The following is a 21790-nucleotide window of genomic DNA, read 5'->3' as shown; positions in this document are numbered from 1 at the left end:
TGATGTCAGTTTGGACCAAAACCTCTGAGGAATGTTTACAGCACCATGTTGAATTATAGCAGTTCTGACGGTAAAACCTGGTACTATCAAGCTGTACCTAATGAAGTGTCTGGCTAGTGTATATACTGTATAATAGGCCAATATCAGCTGATAATATCAGGGGACCAAAATATCAGTCAGGCTCTAATGAAGACACAAATATGCAAAGTTGAGAAAAAAACCCAAAACATATTAGGTTTGATTAATTTATTAACTGATTAGGCAATCAAGACAATATTAATCAGAAACAAGACTACAACAATGTTCCTGATAAAAATCAGCATATTTTGGTTCTCTGCAAAATGTCACCTTGGACTCTAAAGGAACTGGGAACAAATCTTCCCACAATTTTCTGTAAATGAACAAATTTAACACTTCTGTGATTACTCAAGAACATAAAAGGTCCACAAGAAATAGTTACAGACGATCCATCATTTCCCATATTTTTGTTTCCCTTATCCCTTGTTTAAGTAAACTGCAAAAGGTATATTGTGTGGATATGCTTCAAGTATGTCTTTTTTATATGCTGCCATAATAAGCTGATTTCATATTATTCATTCCCTGCCTTAAGTTCAATTTATGTTTTAGAATAATCTTCAATGAGCAGGTATTATGGTGCCTCTACTTTGAGCCTCACTGATTTTCATGCTTTTATTTACCAAATAAAACTTTCCAAAAATAGTTAACTTTCCCTTTGGTCACGCTACAGCACACTTCCTGTCAGTCACGCAACGCAAGTCAAGCAGAGAGGATCATGGCATATAGTCTAGTCTTTATGTAACATTTTGCATACTTTTTCCACAGTAAGAATTAATGCAAGATTGTGTTGCTCATTTAAACTTAAACAAAACCATCAGTTACTTTAAAATTACTTGACTTTGGCTTTACATATGCAAAGAAAAGTATTAGTGATACATATTTGTCTATGAAGAACAAACTAAATGGATGATTTCTGAATGCAGTTTTACAAAATGCAGAGGGGTGTGACTTCTGCTTCAGCTAGAACTCCTACTCTCTTGGGCCCTGTTCACAGTTCAAGCATTTAAAAGCAAGATGGTCAGAGGCAGGGAGACATGCTTAAGGAGAAATTGTGACCTGAAATAATAAGAAACCAAACCGTGAAGCCAAATAAACTTACAAATGAAAAAGGATGCAGTACATATACAACACAAAGGTATGTAGATTTGGAAATGCCAAAACACTTGGGAAAGAGTTGCAGAGTCTGCATCTTCCAACCTTATGTGCAAGCTGTATTCTCAAGAACGAATGAACACTTTTTTTCCTGTTCAGCAACAGTCGCAGTTTCCTAAAGATAAAATCAAACGGCAGCAGGAAGTGAAATCTGACCAAACGTGGCTTCTCCCATGTATCCTGCCAGGTGTCTGTCTCAAATGCATCCAGACTTGATGTGGATCTGGCTATATTCACATAAAAGACACAAGGTGGGACAGAGCCAAACATGGACTGGACAGATCTCCCTGCCTTTGACCTACAGAGCCTGTCAGAGAGCCACTGAAGAGCCATGGCTATATTTGCTAGCAGTGATCTCAACTCCACATTGCTGCTGCAAATCTGTGGATCCACAAGTTTGCATTTTAAGAATTTTAATGCATCTTACCTGCGATGATATGATACTTTGGCAAATGTACTTATAACAGTGCTGTCAAATCAGTTAATACTGGTAGCTACACTAGCTACAGCTGTGTTCTTACTAAAGCAATGTGTATTTAAACCAATACCTTTCCTACCGTAAAAACGAATTGTGATTTTCATTAATTTTTTGACAATCTCATTAATTAAAAAAAACAACAAAACAAAAACAGAGAGAGAGAACCAAAGATCCAGTAAGAAGGAAACTGATATAATAATAATAATGTGTATGTGTTAGCCCCCATAGGGAAATAGTTCCTCTGCATTTAACCCATTCACCCAGTGAAGCAGTTGTTGACCGATTTGAGCCACGAGCTGTAAAGTCATAGCAGATTTTAAAACTTAAATTAACATGCTCATCATCTGACTCCAACAACCTTAATAACTATAGGGCCATTTCCAGCCTTTCATCCATTTCCTGAGTTTTGGAAAGCATAGAGGCATCACATCTTCAGACCCACCCAAGCCATTTCAATTCCATTCTAGACATATTTGGAGCAGCTTGTTAAAATCACCACTGATCTCCTCACACTAGAAACCTGCTTTCTTAATACCCTCCTCCTCTTTGACCTCAGTGCCACTTTTTACATTCCGCATTCCAATATTGGCCAACAACTGGTCAATATTGGAATCAAGGAGACTTTCTGACATAAATGATTTTTTCAAGGCAAGACTTACAAAAACAAATAAGGCTTTTCATCAGCCTCTGTCACACATGGTATCCCTCAGGTATCTTTCTGTGCAAATAATGAATTTATCTTCTTTATCTTGAAAATATTTCCCCCCCCATCTCACAAAACAGTTTAATTTTTATGCTGACGACAAACAGCTTTGTATTTCTGCAAAACCCAACACCTCTCTTCCCCCTTCTATCCTCGCCATGACCTACAGGCCATCACCACTGGGAAAATAATCAATCAGCTCAAACTAGACATCAGTAAACGTGAAATGTTCCTAAATCAAAAGTCTATTTTTTGTTGTTTCTATAGGTGGTTCTTAAGTCCACACTTTTGCAAAAAGTGTCAAAAGTCTTGGAATCATCTTGAAATACTCTTCCTCTCAGGTTCAGCCTTTTCCCTCTCCAATAATGTCTCAGGTTCAGCCTTCTTCCACCTATGTAACATTTCGAAACTACACTTGTTTCTTTCTCAACTCAGCACACAAGTTCTGGTTCACGCCCTGGTCACCTTTCGTTTGGATTATTCCCTCTATGCCATTCTCTCTGGGCTCCCCAAAGAATTGCTTAATTGGTTCCAAATGGTACATAACTCTGCAGCAAGAATCATCAACTGCACCAAGTCCACCGATCACATTACACATAATCTCACCCAGCTTCATTGGCTCCCCATTCGCCAATGCATCCAGTACAGATTCTTCCTCACTTTCAAAGTGCTTAATGATTTGACAACCCCAGTGTCTCTCAGACCTTCTTCATCCTCACACTCCTTCATATACTCAGCTCAGCTACTCTACCGACTGTTCCATGTATCAGACTTAACACCACGGGTGCCAGAAGCTGAGGTTCGCCTCGTCTTTGGAACACAGCATCGCTTCACCTCTATCAGCTGGACTCTGACAGTTTCAATCACAGAACACTTACCTGTTCAGATCAGCATATCAACTATAATCATGTTTGCTTGTTTTTTAATATGTTTTACATTCAGGATTTTAAATTTCTCCTAATATTACTTTTGTTGTTAATTTCATGCTGTAAGATGACCTTGAGTGTATTGAAAAGTGCCAAAATAAAATTATTGTTACCACTACTACGTGTACTGTCTGAGAGGTTATGTAAACAGGATTATTGTTTGAACATTTGTCTTTAATGTGCTTTCTAACAGGTTTTATTCTGATGATTTAGCCAGGTCAGAATAATACTCCTCCTCTAAACTTTGACAAACACTACATGTCGTTCATGTACAAAAAAAAGAACTGGTGCAGACTAAAATAGCTTCTACGTGCTCAAATATATCCTCCTCCTATATAAACAAAAACAGATCAGTTGTCCCATAAAACCACAGCAAACCATCAATGGCTGCAGCTCCCAGCTGTGCTGAAGGAGCACATCATCTCATGAGGCCACCCTAAACCTGATAGGTGAGGAAAGCACCTGGTTAATGTACTTTATGTTCCATTGAGGACGATGACTGGCAGTTGGGGTTGTTTTGGAGTCTAGCAAGTAAGCCACTTGTTGAATGCTACCGAAGAGAAGCAACCACTACAGTGTTTGGGGTAAAAATGGTAGATTCGGGCCAGGTCATTACAGGAACTACGCGAAGAGGAGTACGGTAAATGGCACCACAGATGGACGAGTGAAATAAGAAGATAATGTGCAAAATGTGTGTGACTGGGAAGGAGAGTATTGTGTTCAAGGTGTAGGTTTTATTCTAGAAATATAATTGTTCCCCTGCCTAATGGGTTCGTTTTTCTGTGATAGAAAAAAAATGGTTTTTTTATAAAGTTTGTATCATAAATGTCATGGAAGTGTGGTAAACAACAAAAGAGAAAGAACATGGAGGAAAAAGAGAGAGGGAGAGAGGGAAATGGCAGAGGACAAAATGGGGGCGTAATAGAGGAAGCAGAGGGAGAGAGAAAGAACAGATGATTGCATGGAATGAAAGAGGGATTGAAGGGGGAGGGAGGGGAGGAGATAAAGAGAACAGGGATGGGAGGGGGAGTGAGTGAGTGAGTGAGTGAAATGGTGGAGTGAGAGAGGGGAGAGAGAGAAAATGAGAGGCACCAGTGGGGGAGGGGAGGATGTAGAGGGAGAGGAAGAGAGGCAAGAGAAAGAGAGGGAGAGACAGAAGAGCGAGACGGAGAAAAGATGGGGGGGGGGGAGCGAGAGAGAGATGGGGCAGGGAGCAACGTGAGAGCGAGAAAGAGTGAGAGAGGGAGGGGCAGTGTGCAACGTGAGAGAGGAAGAGAGAAAGAAAGAGAGGCAAAAAGGAGAGGGAGGGGTAAAGTATGATGGAAACCCAGAGCGAGAGAAGAAAAGAGAGAGCGAGAGAGAGAGACAAGGAGGGAGGGAGAATGAAAGAGAGAGAGAGGAGGAAAGAGGAACAGAAATAGGGGGAGGGGAAGAGAGCTGGAAAGAGAAAAACAGAAAAGAGGTAGAAAAAAAAAAACAGGGAGCGAGTGAGGGAGAACGAGCACAAAACCCATCTCACTCTGTTTTGTGGTTTCACAAACATGGCTGCAGCAAAAGAAGAAAAAGAATGGCATGTTGGTGTTCACAAGGCCACACAAACACACACAGTAGCACAATAGTCCGACAGCAGTTATCACCTGTGTTAATCACTGTGGGGTAAAAACAGCTGCATCCAGGTATGCCATGATGTGTTCACAGCCCTTACTAAAAAAGTCTTTACGCAGTACTGCGGAGCGGTATACGAAATGTACTCAAATCCATGATATACATTTCTCAGATACTGTTATATCAGTGAGTGGATTAAATGGAGCACTGTGAAGGGTACTGAAAGGAACCTGTATGAATTGCACATAATTCTAATCATATGATACAAAACAAAATACAACACAACAACAATTACATCTCAAGTGACTGGCTAGACATGTAGCATGAGGGTGTGCTAACAGCTGAGAGGGGCTCTGCTGCTGCTTTCAATAACATTAAAGAACAGATGAAGAAAAGAGCAGAGATCAACCAAAATAACTTATGACCAAGACAAGATGTTTTTTATGGTTAAAAAAAAAAAAAAAAAAAAAGACACGTGACCTCATTTACCTGTGATCAAAGCTCACCCATATCGACGGGTAACCAGGTGAGGAACAGACAACATAGGCTAATAACTACAATTTTCCTGATAACAGAATAATCTGTGTCCAAAAATTGAGTTTGTTACAAAGCTACACTTCACAGCTCTCCTGTAGACACACTAACAAGCGTTTAGTCAACACACGAGGAAACAGAAAGTGGCTTTATGGATGGATGGGAGTGTCATATCCAACCCTAAGCCCCGTGACAGACTGGCGACCTGTCTGTGGTGTAGCCTACCTTGTACCCCATGACAGCATGTAGCGTCATAAGGACTGGATCTATAGCCAAATTTTTGTCACCATGAGTGGACTGCTTATTGCTTTGATTGTATGCATAGGTGTAGTGATGCCCAAATGCACTGAAACGACTGTCACAGTTATGAGAATGCAAAGTTTGGGGAGGAGAGTATTTAAATAAATAATACATGATTTTCAAATATTTGTGGCAGGCAATTTACTGCTAAATGCACCATATTTAATAAGAAGCATGCCTTATTTTGTGCCTGATGTAGCTGTGAAAGTTGCTGCCAGGAGTGTTAATTTATTTGGAATGGGGGTGGGGGTATCAGAACGAGAGCATAATTGACATGGATGGATTGCTCAATGCTGTGAGAAGTGCTACAGCTGGCTCTGTTCTATAGCTTCCCCCCACCTAAAATGTAAAGCCACACATTTTACTGGTTTTCAGTAATGCAGTTTTGGGTTTTTTGGATGAAGGAAAAGCAGAGCTGAACTAAACTTAAGACGGGGGCCATGACAGAAGATTCATACAAGCAGCCAACTTACGTTTATTCAACAGGTGGAAAACTCAAAATCATTTTCATATTTGAAGGAAAATGGTACACAAGTGAATCTAAAACTGATGTTCAGTCCAACAGATGGCAGAATTCAAAAGTCACATGCTATTTTTACCAACAATTAAGGGAGAGGGAAAGATTCAAAGTTAAGGAGGGAGGGGGCAACTAACCCACAGAAAGAATGGATAAGAGACAAGGAAGGTAGTAGCGATGTGTGACAATATTTAGTAGATAATGGTCAGACACACAAGCTGTGCAGAGTGAGGTCTTCCTTAGCCGTTCCCATATTCTGTCTAGCAATTATAGCTATATAATGCATGCAAACCACTGAGGTTCATGGTCTTAGAAACTGCCAACTCAAACAAGCGTGTTTTTTTTAAGGTTTCATTTCTTTTTTATGACATTAAAATGTTACATTTTCTGTATTGTCCTAAAAGAAAAATAATAGTGTAAACCTACCAAAAAAAAAAAAAGTTCACTTTTGCCAAAATAACATTAATAATAGTGTGATATACCATGAAACTGCCTGACTTAAGAAATAATGCAAAGAAAATTTTTTTTTATTTTTTTTTAAATGCTGCAAATGTTTGTTTTGTTGAATAAAAAAAATTAAAAATAAAATCACCAAAAGTGTAGATCACATTAAAACCAAGGCTGTGCATCACGTCTAACCTGAGAGAATTATGAACCTCTACCTTTTGCATTACATTCTTCAGCACAAGTGTTTATCCAGGAATAATAATTGCTATGTGCTAACATTATAAACTGAAGTGATATTAAGGCAGTAAGGTACACGGAGTATGAATATCTGTTTGACCATCTTTTTGTTGTTTGTGTGTTTTTGTCTGCACAGGGAAGTGTAGAAAAATAAAGTAGAACTTTTAGAACAAGAGGAATCTGAATTATCTGTTTGGATTTAATAATAGTCTGACATAACCATTAAAAAAAAATTAAATAAATAAATAAATCGTAGCACGTAAACACTATAAAATCAACATGGCAGACACGATTAGACAGCGACCGAGGCAGCTGGTCTGGTGTGGAAAATCACGTAAATAATAAAAAATAAAAAATAAACTTCAAGGAGAAGTACTGAGTTATTTAAAATTTTAGTTATATAAAAGTGTCACTGGTATCAGTATTAGTTCAAAAATAAAAAGGTTCCAAAATCTTGATTTTTCACAATAGTAACATGGGTCTCATTCTCAAATTCAAATAGGAACACTTAAAAAGGGACACTTGCCAAAACATCTAAAAGCACCAGATAAACATTATTCATTTGATATGCAAACAGAACACAGACCAGAATCTTTTCCCAAACGTAACCACTTAGCTTTGGTGTTTAAACCTAACCAACCAGTGAGAGCCAATGTAAAGAAACAAAGAGCAAAATGAAAAAACTCCTAAGCTCCAGCACCATCACTTGAACTTGAACTGTTGCTTTCCAATATCACCATGGGCATCAAACTAGAGGACACATTGTGTGCATCTTTTAGACGCCCATGGCATCTCACAGAACTGCAGTTCTTGGCACCCTGCAAAGACAACACACTATGTTGCTGGTCCTTGCTCACTGATCTTATACAAGTAAATCCGTTGCAATGTACTTCATACAGAAGCCACACTTTTTTTTTTTTGTTTGTTTTAATGAAAGGAGTTTTATTATTATTATTATTATTATTATTATTATTATTATTATATCTAAAAATCCTACGCTGACATAATGAAGAAATCATACTATTGCTGGTTAGCAGAGGTGGTTTAAGCTGTATGTTTACGTCATTTGAGGTCATCAATTTCTCACTTCGTGCTGGTGTTCATCTCCCAGCATCAATTTCAAATGAGTCGTGAGATGCAATGTGTCATCTTTTGTGACATATTTAAGAAGCCTGCAGCTCCTAAAAGGACATTTTAGACATGTTTGAAACACAGTGACAGCAGCATCGAACATTTGACCTCACAGGTTAACGTTAGTATTAACCCACACAAACAAATATCGGCATCAACCTCAACCTCACGTTTAATCAGCAGTCTGACAGGCGCACACATGCAGCACATTAAACGACAGCACCGCACAGAACCTGACAAATCCATTTTAAAACGGCAGGATAGAAGTAGTGAGCGCTGACGTCCTGCACCATTTGCGAGAGGTCAAACTGTACCGACCCCAAGCAAAGATCCTTTAACCCAAAAGTTCCCTGGAATAAAGAAAAACGTGATATAGGGAGAAAAACGTGGCCGTGTTTGCTTGTCTGTTTATATATTACATATGGACAGAAAAACCGGTACATAAACCCGCATGCAAAGATCAGCATTATTGTTACATTTTATACTTCACCTTTGTCCTACAAATTTAATTAACAACAGTGAAATAATTCAGCACTTCCAGCTTAAGTGTGAGGGAAAACACAATCAGTTCAGCTGCTAGATAAATGCTGCTGCAGGCCTACCATTTTGTTCCAGTGTTTTGTAGCTGTAACACTTTCAAACTACATCCCTCCTTTCTCCTCCCCTCCCTCTAAATCACGCGTTCTTCATGTTTCTATGGATACACCCCTCTCTCTGCCATTCCCCCCCTTTTTCATCACTTCCTTGTCATCTTTGTCCAACATCTCTGCTACAGATTTCCTTTAACACACAGCAGCATGGCGATCAGGATCCAGCCGTCCCACTCAGACATGAGTGAAAGTACAAAATGGAATATAAAGAAAGTAAAAATCTATGGATAACCTCAAGTCAATTCTCTTCTCTTGTTCCTCACCAGGTGAATTTCTGCTACCGATACAACAGCGCCCCCACAAAAGAGACTGAGATTGAGCGATTTGCTCAAGGACACTTCAGAAGGTCTTGCCAAAACGGAGACTTAAACAGCACATTTTGGAACTGTAATCCGATTTTTTTTAATAATTTATCATCATCGTCATTATTATTATTATTATTATTATTACATTCATCTGTTAGAGTCATTGTCTGTCCCAGTCACTGTCTTGAGATACCTGGCAACCGAGGGGACAGAAATATGTTTGTAAGTGTGAAGATATACAGCGTTGTGCAAATGTTTAGTCACAAAAAAATCATGCTATGAATAAATTGCATTTATTACCCATACAATGTCCAACAAACTGAAAACCCCCAAATCAACCACTCTTTGCCAGCAGCAGTTTTTCTACTACAGTTGGTGCATTTGAGTGGAAGTTATTAAGGTGCCTGGGAAGCAGATTGTTGCCTCAGTTCTCTGGTCGCACCGTCTTCACTCTTCATGCAATCCCAGACTGACACTGTGATGTTGCATCTGCTGCAGAGCTACTTGTTCTTCTTGTTCCTGAAGATGGATCTTTTTCGCTGTGGGGGTACGTCTGGCTTACTGCCATGCTGCAGAATTAATTTTGGGCCCTGATAATCGCTTCCCTGACGACAGCACATGACTGATCAAAACCCAAACATCTGAGATTTGCACAACACTGCACATATCACCACATACATCCGGACATACATGAAACTAATCCATCAGACATGAAGCTTTCAAACTGTTCATTACCCCGGGGAGCGGCAGATGAGTTTAGTCTTTAGCAGGGATGCACCAACACTTTCCTCGTGTACTTTCAGGCTTCACCCTAACATTTTTTTTTAATATTGTGAAATATTTATTTCAGTCAGCAACAACAGATTATCATTTTACATAAAAGTACTCAATCAAACAGTAACCAAAAAAGGAATAGGCTGAAGCCTTGTGGCTTATAATTATCCTATCCTTTACTCCCATAGGAAAAATCAAATCAAAATTACTTCAAAAAATGAACAGGTATTTGAAGGAAGAGCGATGTCGGGAGTGTAGAAATATTTTAGGGGAAGCAGTGATGGGAAAAGTGAAGCACAGTCCAAATTTTCTGCCAATTTGTCATGAGGAGTGAAACATTATATCTTTAATGGAAGAGCTTTGGTTAAACATTTTTTGAATTAATATGTCACAGAGTTCAGGACGTTTACCAATACCAGCAGCAAGAAAGCACAAAAAACACCGAGTGAGACACCTAGAGTCTGTAAAAATAAAAGGCCATTTTTCATCTTTCCTCTTGTCTCAAACTTTATGCTTTGCTGAATCCAAACAATTTTCAGACTGCTAACATTCATCCTACCCGATACAAGGCCCCGCCACTGTCACTCGTGGATAATACAGGAATCTCATAAATGAGCTCCAACAGTTTTGCCACTCGGCACTAAATACTTCTGGAAAAGATGCTATATCCTCTAGCACTTTTTAAGGATTTAGTCCAAAAAGTCAGCTCTGCTGCCGTTTTAGCATCAGATGTGAAAATGTGATTCCTGCTGTGGCCTTGCTTCAGAGACTTTTGCCTGAAGAAACAGATGAGGACATCAAAACAAGGAAAAGAAACTTAGCTGCAGCCGTCTAGAGACTCTTCACTCACACAAACACACTCTATTCAACCCCAGGCATGTGTCTGTGTGTGTGCATGTGTACAGTAGTTGCATGTGAGAACATAAGTAACAGATGCAGGCAAATCAGACATTAACCTGCCAGGTCCCCATTACATTCCACTGTGATATCCAGTTGTATCCATATGAAACAGCAGGTTTTTCTCTGGTGCACTCTCACCTAAACCAAACAGCATTTCCAATATTGAGAACACATTTGACTCCAACTGTTTTGTGACCAGGCAATATCATGGCTTATGTCTGCAGTTCTATGTTGAACTGTTGCATTATCAAGTACTCACCTCTTTACACAGTATCAATAATGACAGGAAATTGGTGAATTATTAATTATCTTTATAAACCACAGCATCTTGCACACTTTTTGTGTGAGTCACGCACTCATTTGTAATTCCTTTTAAGAAAATTGATTAATTACCATAAACACCATAAACAAGTAGGTAGAGAAAAAAAAAATATGGTAACATTTATGCTCGATTTGCACTTGTGAATAATTTGTCTTCTCCACAAAAACTAAACCCAGCAGGCCTAACATTCTTCATAATCCACAAGACATTTAACTTGTCTTCTCGGATCCAGTTCTCCAGCTACATTTCCTCAGTTTGAACCACTTATCTGCACTAATGGCTGAGCAACACAAAGTGTCAATCACACCCACACTGTAAAATGGCTGTATTGTCTCCAGCTCCCTTGAGGCCAACACCATCATCCAGAGGTGCAGCGAAGCTAAACATACATCACCAAAGGTAAAAGTACAGCATCACTGACCAGAGTGCTGTGCTAGTGTGTCATGACTACAGTTCTATCACTAAAGACGTACAGACGGAGTGAACAAAGAGAGAAAAGCGCATGAGGGAGCAGGAAACATAGACGGCGTTCACAATGCATGCACACTCACACACAGCTAAAATTACATTGAAAGGGCATGAACTAGGCCACCACTCTGCATTGCTGAAGAGCGGTGGTTAGCAAACCGAATAGAAGCTTGCAGAGACCCGAATGGTAAACACTAACACTGAATATAGTTGCAGATTGTGCGCAGCATCAGCCTGGATGATTATGGGTCTGCTCATGTCTGGCTAATAATCAGGATGCAATCAGAATGAAAGCGGAGAGAAAAAAAAAAAGAGGAGGAAAGACTTACTAGTGCAAAACGAATTCAACCATAAAATAATTAACGGATTGTATAATAGCATGTTATCCTAGTACAGCAAAATAACTTCAGCACTGCTAATCTTTTTCATGCAGGGAATTTGGCATGATTGGGGGTATACTGGCAGGCCCAAACAGACTCACCAGACAACTCTTAGCAACTTCACAGCAAAGGCTGGCAAGAACAGCATTTAGCCAGACCAGCAGCGAGACCAAAACTGACAGGCATGACTCGCACCTAATAAGCATTACATACTGGAGCTTTCTATTAAAAACTCCTTCAGAGGGCACTCCATAAAACAGGCATTATCTTGATAAAAATATTCTGCATTAAAATTGCCCGTATCTTTTGTTGTTTTTCCAAGTTTTAACACATTTATCAGCTTAAGACAGTTACTGTTCCTCTAATAAGACCAAGAGCCTCAACCGGGCTACTGGCTCTGCACATCGGCACAGTGATGTTAAACAGGCATACTAGTAGAAAACACTCAACTTCTCCATTTATTTTTAGCACAGTAGCATTTTGCAGGAATCTGTTTATAAACTAAGGCAGTGAAGGGCATTAAAAATTTGACCTGAGTATAGTCGTATATGAGAAGTTAGTGGATTACCACAGTAACATCCATCCTGAGGGAAACAGAAATATTTGTACCATATTATCTTAGCAATGCATCCAGTATTTCTCAAGATGAATCTAGGGAACAACCAACAGGAAAAGTTTTTTGATTACCATATGCAGTAGGATTAAACTTTAAAAGATTCTGGATTAGGGCTGTTTGATATAACGATATATATCGGATGACGATATAAAAACGTCTATCGTTTCATTTTACGCTATGGTTTGTTTCGTGGTGTCGCAAAATTACGGAGCCCCCCAGGGGACATGGGAGGAAAAAAAAAAATTAGGGAGGGAAAAAAAAAAAAATTAGGGAGAAAAAAAAAAATTAAGACGGACTTTTGCGAGATCTCGCAAAAGTATTGCGAGCGCTCGCAATACTTTTGCGAGATCTCGCAAAAGTTTTAGCCGCATTCTTCGGAGGCCGCCAGCTCGAGGCACGATGTGCCGGGAAAGCGGTGTTCCTCCCGGCTGTAGTAGGTCTCGACTTCCCGTTAGCTTCGAGCTAGTGGCCGCCAGCTCGAAGCCGACCGGGAGGTCGAGGCACGATGTGCCGGGAAAGCGGTGTTCCTCCCGGCTGTAGTAGGTCTCGACCGCCCGTTAGCTTCGAGCTAGTGGGTGTCAGATCTCCAAAAACGTCGGAGCTCTTTTGCAAATATGTGATGTCTTGTAAACCGAGCAGGTATCTGACGTTTACACAACTACATTCACGCCTCAAAATATCTTAAAAGTGTATTTTGTGACCCAGAAAGAGTAATATTACAACTAAGTAGCTGCCGCCATTGTTGGAGTTTTGCGAGATCTCGCAATACTTATTGCGAGCGCTCGCAATACTTTTGCGAGCTCTCGCAAAAGTCCGTCTTAATTTTTTTTTTCTCCCTAATTTTTTTTTTTTCCTCCGTAATTTTTTTTTCTCCCATGTCCCTTGGGGGCTCCGTACAAAATAAACTGTTTAGGGCAATATTTTTTCACCGTTTTGATGGTCACTGTAGTGGTTATATTAATTTCTTAAAGTTATCTCTTTCTCTTATATTTAATATAACCACACTACTGAAGGACAAGCGCCTGTTTTTATGCGTTGTGGTTAGCAACAAGGAGGGTAACAGCATTGCGTGTCCGCTTGTTTATGTTCCACATAAACCTTTCACAATAAAGCTCAAGATCCTGTTGAGACTTTTCAAAATAAACTGAAAGAGCAGATTATTTACGGATGAGAATTAAAAAAAAGAGCCGCCAGGTGCTAAAAAATAAACCTTAGACTCAAACGTCATAACAGGTGTTTTCCCCGCAGCACGCCGTGTAATAAATACTCACAAAGAAAACGGCGGCCGTTACAACTTATGTCTAAAAATGTATAGTTTCATGCATTGGTTAAAACACTCGACTCCAGGTACATGACGCGCAGCTGGAAACACTTCCCGCAAGTCGAGCTGCCCGAGATTCACAGAATTTACAGAAAATGTTACGTTTTTGTGATTTATGCCGTTATCGGGACGATAGAATTCTTATATCGGGATATGAGATTTTGGTCATATCGCACAGCCCTATTCTGGATGTGTTAAAAAATAAATAAATAAATAAATAAATCACGGCATTCCATGCAATTATTCAAGAGAAATTTCAGGCTGAATTAACAAACTGATGCTGCGATCCCTCGAGCCATGCCACTTGCACGAGGAAAAAATTATTCTGGCACAGACGAGTCGAGGGTTAAATCCAGACCCCTTTCTCTGTCTGTTGTGTAGCAAAGTTTCTGGTGAAAATAACAGTTGACAGCACTGGTTTTTGGTCCGTTCACAATCATGAGAAAAACAGACAGATTAGGTACCACAACCGTCTTGCATTAAAGTGTAATATTTAAACACAAGCGTGCCAAAACTTCAACCAGTCTGGTAATGCAAAGTTATGAATTGTGTTATGAGTTATGCCCTAAAAGATGAATTGTCAGCTTGCTTTGGTAATGCAGTTACCCTAAATCTGGTTTTATTTTTAACAATTACAAAATAAAAAGCTTTCTTCCAGAAGATCTGGGCATTGTAGTGGTGAAACAGGCCTAAACACTGCACTCATGCAGGACATACAAACAAGCAGGCAATGCACATTGGAGGTCGTTCAGCTGTTACCAACAGGCCCCACACATTAGGCCTTTGTGCTTTGAGAAACATTTTTTTTTTAACCCTGCCTGCAGCACAGCGAAGCGCTGCAATGTGCTGACACCATCATCAGCTATTCTAAACCTTTTACCACAGCTGTATTCCCAAAGCGTGATAAAGAGCGGAAGGAGAAAATAGAAAAAGCCTATTTTTCATTTATCTTAATTTGCCAGAGAAGCATCTAATTTTCTGATAAGATGACTGGATTTGTCTTTTTTCTGGATTATGGGGAATAAGACTGCTGTTTGGCCCGGCCGGACTAGATTCAACCATCACCCTGCTGATGATGATCCATAAACGAACGGCTTATGATCCCCTGAGTAACATACAGATTGTGAAAACCAGCAGCGGCAGTGCAGTGCAGTAACACATTATCGATCCAAACTTGGGGAAATTCATCACTGCGTAACCCAATGGAATGGGATCACACCAGTAACAATGCTCGTCAATGTGTTCTAATTACTGCATTATGATATGAGCACTCAGTACTAATTAGTTTGACCACACCTCTAAAATTTTGACTCCATCGTGCATACTGACATCATTTTGACAAAATCTGACCACTTACATCCAGATGGACAAAGAAACACCTGGCCAAACACACACACACACACCTGGCCAAACACGCACGCACGCACACACACACACACACACACACACACACACACACACACACACACACACACACACACAGAAAACAATACGAGCTACAATTTTGTGACTGGTGAAATCAGTACACTAAAACTTGACCTAAGTTCTACGGGTAAAAGTTGATTGCTTGCTTGTGATTTTTGTTGATGTTGACATTTTGGGGGTATGCATATTATAAGTTTAAGATATGGGATTAAAATAGGAAAAACAAACAAAACAATTGTGTGCTGCCAGCTCAGAGATAATAGATAATAACTTTGCAAGAAAAATTATTTGGCTGAAAAGCCTTACTGCACAAAAAGATGGGAGTTGTTATGATCAAACTGGGGAAGTCAAAGAGCCTCAAAACTGCATTCAGGGAGGCAGAGCACTGAAATCGATGTGGCCATGACTGGCCATCCACTATAGTGGCTTGACAGTTCAGGAAAAAGTACAACAGGAGCCAACAGATAAACTCTTTGAAAGACAACAATGGAAGTGGACTCCTCGACCTGAAAACATTGAACCTACATCACCTAACGCTCGTGCAGAAACAACAGAAAGACAAAACTGACTGAAGATGCTCAGCCGAAATGGCTACAGTAACAGTACAGAAGCCTGAGGTGAACGGCGGCGGTTGACGCCCTGTTCTCCCGTGGGCACTGGGATGATTGAGTCATTTAAGTCAAAGCATGATTTCAGGACACTCATTCATCACTTTGAAAGAGGCTAATGGCAAGTTCTGCAGCATGAATTAGGATCTGCACAGCAGTGATACCTTAGTGAACGCTGCTGAGTCATTTAAATATTTCCCTCTAAATGACCATCAATTAGATGACCCTTAGACCGCAATGGGAGGATATGTTTTTAATTACTGCCAGCCACTGAAGTGCAGTGACTCAGAGAACATCTATAGGCCCTGAGCTGCCAACTGGTATGCACAGTATGCAGCTGCCTTGCTGCATGCAGTGCACCGTCCTCATTACATGATTAGACACTGCATGGCAGGTATGCAAGGGGTCAGCAGTACGATTACTGGCTTTGGCTTTGCATTTCATTACATTTAATGGCACAGAGTGCCACAAATGGGACAGCCCTACAGTACCTTCACATCCCTTGACAAGCCAGTGTTAGATGCACTGACCTCATTAGTGCAGTGGAGGATACCTGTGTGGCCTATCATTGATCTCTGACAGCCCTTGGAGGAGTCAGCCAACTGGTGGTAGCTTGTCTTTCCCATAGCAGCAGCAAGCCGCTTTGGCTACAGGTTACTGCAGTGCATCTTCCCGGTGCTTTGCGGTGTCGAAATATCCCCCTTTGCGCAGGGTTGTGACCAAAATGTGGCCTCGACTATGCGTTACATACACCAGAGCTGAAAGTGGCCAGCCTTATCTTAACGCTGGCACTGCCGACACTTCAGCCTACTGAAAATAAACCATCATCCCCAGGTCCAAAAAAGAACTTCCACCGCATCTTTAAAAAGAAAGACCCGACAACTTAACGGCAAAAACTTTGTTGAAGACAGGCCTGTAAGACGTCTTTGGCATGAACGGGGTGGGTTATGTTGCATGTGCATGGTCTAGATTAGTGATGGCTAATGTGGCCTGGTGTCGCCCCTACTCCTTTATGCGCCTCTTTCCCCATTCTCTCCATCCCCCTCTCTCGACGCCATCTGTTTGTGGCATGAGAGAATGTGGAAGTAAAAAAAGAAAAGACGACATTTTGGCTGTAGTTGTTGACCTACATCGCGCGGTTGTTTTCGGCACGGCGTGAAAAGCCGCACCGAAAGACAGTCGCCTAAAGCGCACAGACGGTGAAATCGCCGCACATAACGCGCATACATTTTCGAGCCTGGTCAGGAGGAATTTAATAAGTTACGGTTGAAATACTCCTCCTCCGCCTCGCCGGGCCGGACAAGTCAACGCGCCAGCGCCACATATACATTTCTGTTCCAATTGTAATCTCCAAAGGAAGATAAAAGCGCAACTCACCTGATTCCAAAATCGGTTTATGGTGGCGACGTGGCTGTGGTTAATTTTAATATGGGAAAAACAGTTACAACGGTGGGTCCCCGTTGTGTGTAGCAGGAAGGAGGGAAGGGAAGGGAAGAGGGGCTGACGTGAATGAATAAACAACTGAGCTCCTCCTCAACGCCACAGCGGACTCTGGCTCAGCTACTTTAATAGGTACAGTTAATCACCACGCAGTGAGCATCATATGTTTTTGCACCTTTCATGAATTAATACTTCTGCGCTGTTTTTTTACACCCTTTACAATAATATACAGAGGCTACAAAAGACGTGAGATGTTAACTTCAGAATTTCAGAATACATATTTTTGGCTAACCCTTATTAGGACTAACCTGTTTTACTGGGTAGTTTTATTTTTCATATTTATTTACATTTTTTAAACTGTGCTGGACACAATTGTATGAGCTTAACAAAGTCCACCAGGTGGCACTATGTCTGCATCCCAAACACAGGAGTGCATCGCCCATGATGCACGGGCACTTTAAAGATAACCCTAACCCTCTAGATGTAAAGATTTTTTAAACAGAACTGTTACCGCATGCAAATATTTACTGTTGAAAATGTGTATATATGGAACAGAAGTAAGTATGCAGTGAACATAGACTGTATATAAAATGAGCTCAGACCTTCCACACCTATAATAAACTCCTAGGTCTAAAGGTAAGTCAACGCTGGTGCCTTAAACCAGCAATATTATTATAGCCACCAAGGGGCGATACGCTAGTTGCAAAAAAAGTATCCGGTCCGGAGCCTGTGGGATAACACCTCTCTGACAGGAACCCTGTAAACACTTCTCTGATGATTGTACTGCCTTAGCTACTCATTTTGCTCACACAGAATAAAACGATAAGTCCATTGTTGTACATTTTAGTCTTTATACGTTTCAGATGGACCCAGTGGGCAAAGTCAATGTAGCGTCATAATTTTTTCTCACTGTCCAACCATGACAGCAGCCATAGCTTTGGGACTAACATTAAGCCTCCAGTTTGGTATTTAAGGTGACCATACTTCTTTGTTTGCTTACTTTTTAAATAGGATGTAAAAATAGGACCATATTTGAATTGAAATTCCAATAATGTAATTACTGGTTAGTTCACTTGGTTAGCAAGGTGAATCTGTGTTTCACTGTGATATTAAATGGGATGGTTATTTTGGCCAGGAGGGGGAAAAAGCATGTAAAAATAAATAAATAACTGAACAGTGTATTTGATCTGTCACTAGTGGCCACAGCTCTAATGGTTCATTACCATAGATTCATTTATTTTATACAGGTAACTACAGTTGTCACAAAGGGAAAAAGTAGAGGGACCCCTTTTAAAATTGCAGGTTGTTAAATTGGAAAGTGTAAAGTGACTCGCGTAGTTTTTCGTGTCAGCCTCAAGTGGCCATTTGTGTTACTGCAAGGTTTGGCACAAACAATAATAATTTATTATTTAATAATAATTTGGAATATTTTCCTGGGATTTCAAAAGCATCCATCCATAGTACAGGAGCTGAAGCCTGTCCTAGGTGCCACAGCGCCATAGGACAGGGGGGGCACACCCTTGACAGGTAACCAGCTAGTTGAAGGGTCAACACAGAGACAGACAATCATATTGACACTATTCTAGAAATGTTTTCCTTCTACTGTAGGTGCTTGATGTAATTAAATCACACGTGAAATAAAATTAAAAATCTTAAGACTTGAGTTATAAATTTAAAAGTTAAGTTATTTAAAACATGATCTCAGTAGGTGTTGCATAAGGCAAAAATAGGCCTTTTCTAGTTTTTAAAAAAGTGTGACAAATTCATGAAATGTTTTGCTGTGAGAAAATATACAACACTGACACTAGAGGGCACAAGCACTCCACTGAGCTCTTGTGACAGCATGTTTTTTTCTGTGTCTAAGTGCTTCACATGTTATTTGATTAAGATTCCTTAATTCACTGCTGTTAATGTGTGAATAACTACATCAGTGTTAATCTTTATGAAGTGTCAACACAGGCCAAGGCAGGTCCACTGTAACAGCACTTTATGACAGACACATCATCGTCTGTCCAGTGGGAAATAGCGCTTCCTTTACATTTTACAACATGAAAGAAAGTCATCTTCATTTGACCAAGTTAATTTGCTGCTGACAATCAGGAAATGACTGATGTTTCGTGTGCAGTGTGCAGATGTGGCCTCCAGTCCTGTTGTTCTGTGCTATCAGTCTATGCCAGGGGTGGGCAATCCCGGTCCACGAGGGCCGGTGTCTCTGCAGGTTTTAGATCTCACCTTGGGTCAACACACCTGAATCACATGATTAGTTCGTTACCAGGCCTCTGGAGAACTTCAAGACATGTTGAGGAGCTAATTTAGCCATTTAAATCAGCTGCGTTGGTTCGAGGACACATCTAAAACCTGCAGGGACACCGGCCCTCGTGGCCTGAGATTGCCCACCCCTGGTCTATGCAGAAGGCTGCGCAGGCAGGCCCCTGCAGTCTGTGATTATCCAGTCTTATTGACAGAATATGATCTTTTACATAAAGATGCCGCTGTGCCCTTCATTATTCACAGGTTCGTGAATACAGATGCGCTGCGAATTTGAAATGTTTGCAGGTCAGTGGTCTCAAAACTTTGGTTAAAACCGTGTCAGCGGAGTGAGATGAGTTTTTATTGATTTCTATGTAAAAGACTCTAGGGTAAGAGCACTGCACACTATGTCAGAGGGAAAATCCGCTCTTTTTCCCACAGGTAGTGAACAGTACCGGAGCAAACAACAGACAATGTGGGGGTGTTATAACTCATACTTGCTACACGCTGGCCATCTGAGGTTCTCTCACAGCCTTGCTTTAGCATATGCTTTTTTGTCTTCTGTTAGCAAAGCGTGCAGTTCAAATAAAAGATGGTGTATAAAGGACCATTTTCCCCCTATTCAAACATATTAATATTCAAGTCTTGTCCTGTTAGTTTATCATGATGAGCTACTGCCTGCTTATTATGTTGCAGAAATCTGTGCAGTAGAGTCTGCTGGAAAAAAGAGGCTTTAAAATGTTGCACCTGTGGGTGGTTATTTAACAGTGCGGCCTATCTCCTACTCGCCTACCTCCTGTCTAGACTGTGTGATTACCATCTGCTTCATCACTCTGGACTGTCCACTGTTTGCTGAGCTCTCTCTCTCTCTCTCTCCCTCTCACAAAACACAAACAGCCACAAACACAAAAATCTAAGATACAAATGCAGCTTTTTTTTCTGCCAGGAAATCCACCTCTTAAAGTAGATTCATGACTGTCATATAATGTTACAAACTAATGTCCATCCTGCATAGTATTTCCAAACTAACGCAAGAACATTACAATGATTTGAAGATTAGAAACAAGTTGCACAATAATTAATCTGAAGCAGACTTAAAGGGAAAATGCATCAGTCAGACTTTGCCATATGCTACTTGTTATGGGCTGAGCTAGCTGGGGCTTGTTTTGCGTCGAGTATAATTTTCTTCTAAAACTTCACATAGAGCCAATGATGAGATCATCTTTGAGACAGTTGTGTAACAAGTTTGTGATGGTGAAAATAACAAAGTAGAGGAAGTAGAAGTTGTGGCGGCTAAGCTAACCTTACCAAGTTAACATCATCATTGTGACTCAGTTAGAATAAGCACCAGTGTGAGCCTTGCTGTATAATCATTTAAAACAAAATCCAATCATTCTTGCCGCTTGTTAAACTGTACAGCCTGGAAAACAACACTGTAGCAATCACACACATTTAATTTCACAAATTACAGATGTTCATAAAAATGAAAGAGCCCAGCGTGCTTAATTTGTTACACAAGTGCATTTTAACTTGGGGCTGCCGTGTGTTTGCTATTCATTCCAGGCAGTGTAGTACTCTGGTTTCCCATTCACTTACAGTGGGTTTTTATTAGGGTGTAACAGTATTACTTCATTTGTCCTCCGAGCTCCCATTTCTTTCCTGAGATGTACAGGCAGCGGCGTGTCGGGGCAACTGAAGTTCACATGTTCAAATTCAAGCCAAATCTCCTGAGAAAGCATGTGCTGTTGTGTAAGACGCTCTTTCAAAGAAAAATCCCGTGTTGTCACGAAACATTTAAAACACAGAGAATTCTTTGCTCTGCAGCTGTGCAGGTATGTAGGCTCAGCTCAGCGTTTCTGATCAGCTGAAAATGATAGAGGCGTCTCCAAGTACACATAATAATAACATGTTTTATTCTACATTCCACAAAAATGTAAGAGATGCATGTGAACTTTGGCAGCAGTGTGAATGCCGCAGCAGGGTCAGAGTGTCTCAGAAAGTTTAATATAGCCGAGGTCCTTCTAGCCCCCTGGTGAGAGACCAGTAATTAACACGGGGGCATCTTCCTCCTGTTTGACACCCTGCTCTGGAGGTTATTTGAGGCTATGTGGCTCCAGTTAGGCTCGCTCAGGAGTGCGTGGTGTTAAAAATGTGTGAGCATGCAGAAGGACATGAAAGGAAAGCGATATCTTCATATGCAGCTGGCTGAACATTTCATAGGAG

The 21790-nt window shown here is 40.5% G+C and overlaps 1 protein-coding gene across 1 annotated transcript in view; it reads right to left on the bottom strand.

Moving 5' to 3' along the window:
- Positions 1–17402, bottom strand: part of znf710b (zinc finger protein 710b) — a 29094-nt gene extending 11692 nt beyond the window's left edge. Inside the window, exon 1 of the mRNA XM_085451364.1 lies at positions 17255–17402. The gene's annotated coding sequence lies outside the window, so the exon portion shown is untranslated. The remainder of the gene's footprint in view (positions 1–17254) is intronic.
- Between the last annotated feature and the right edge of the window lie 4388 nt (positions 17403–21790).

Source organism: Copadichromis virginalis, linkage group LG1, assembly GCF_057382275.1.
Source record: "Copadichromis virginalis isolate Kocher_CV1m ecotype Utaka linkage group LG1, C_Virginalis_male_GT1.1, whole genome shotgun sequence".
In the NCBI taxonomy this organism is placed as follows: Eukaryota; Metazoa; Chordata; class Actinopteri; order Cichliformes; family Cichlidae; genus Copadichromis; species Copadichromis virginalis.
The sequence above is the reverse complement of the archived record's forward strand: the minus strand, read 5'-3'. Positions and strand labels throughout refer to the sequence as shown.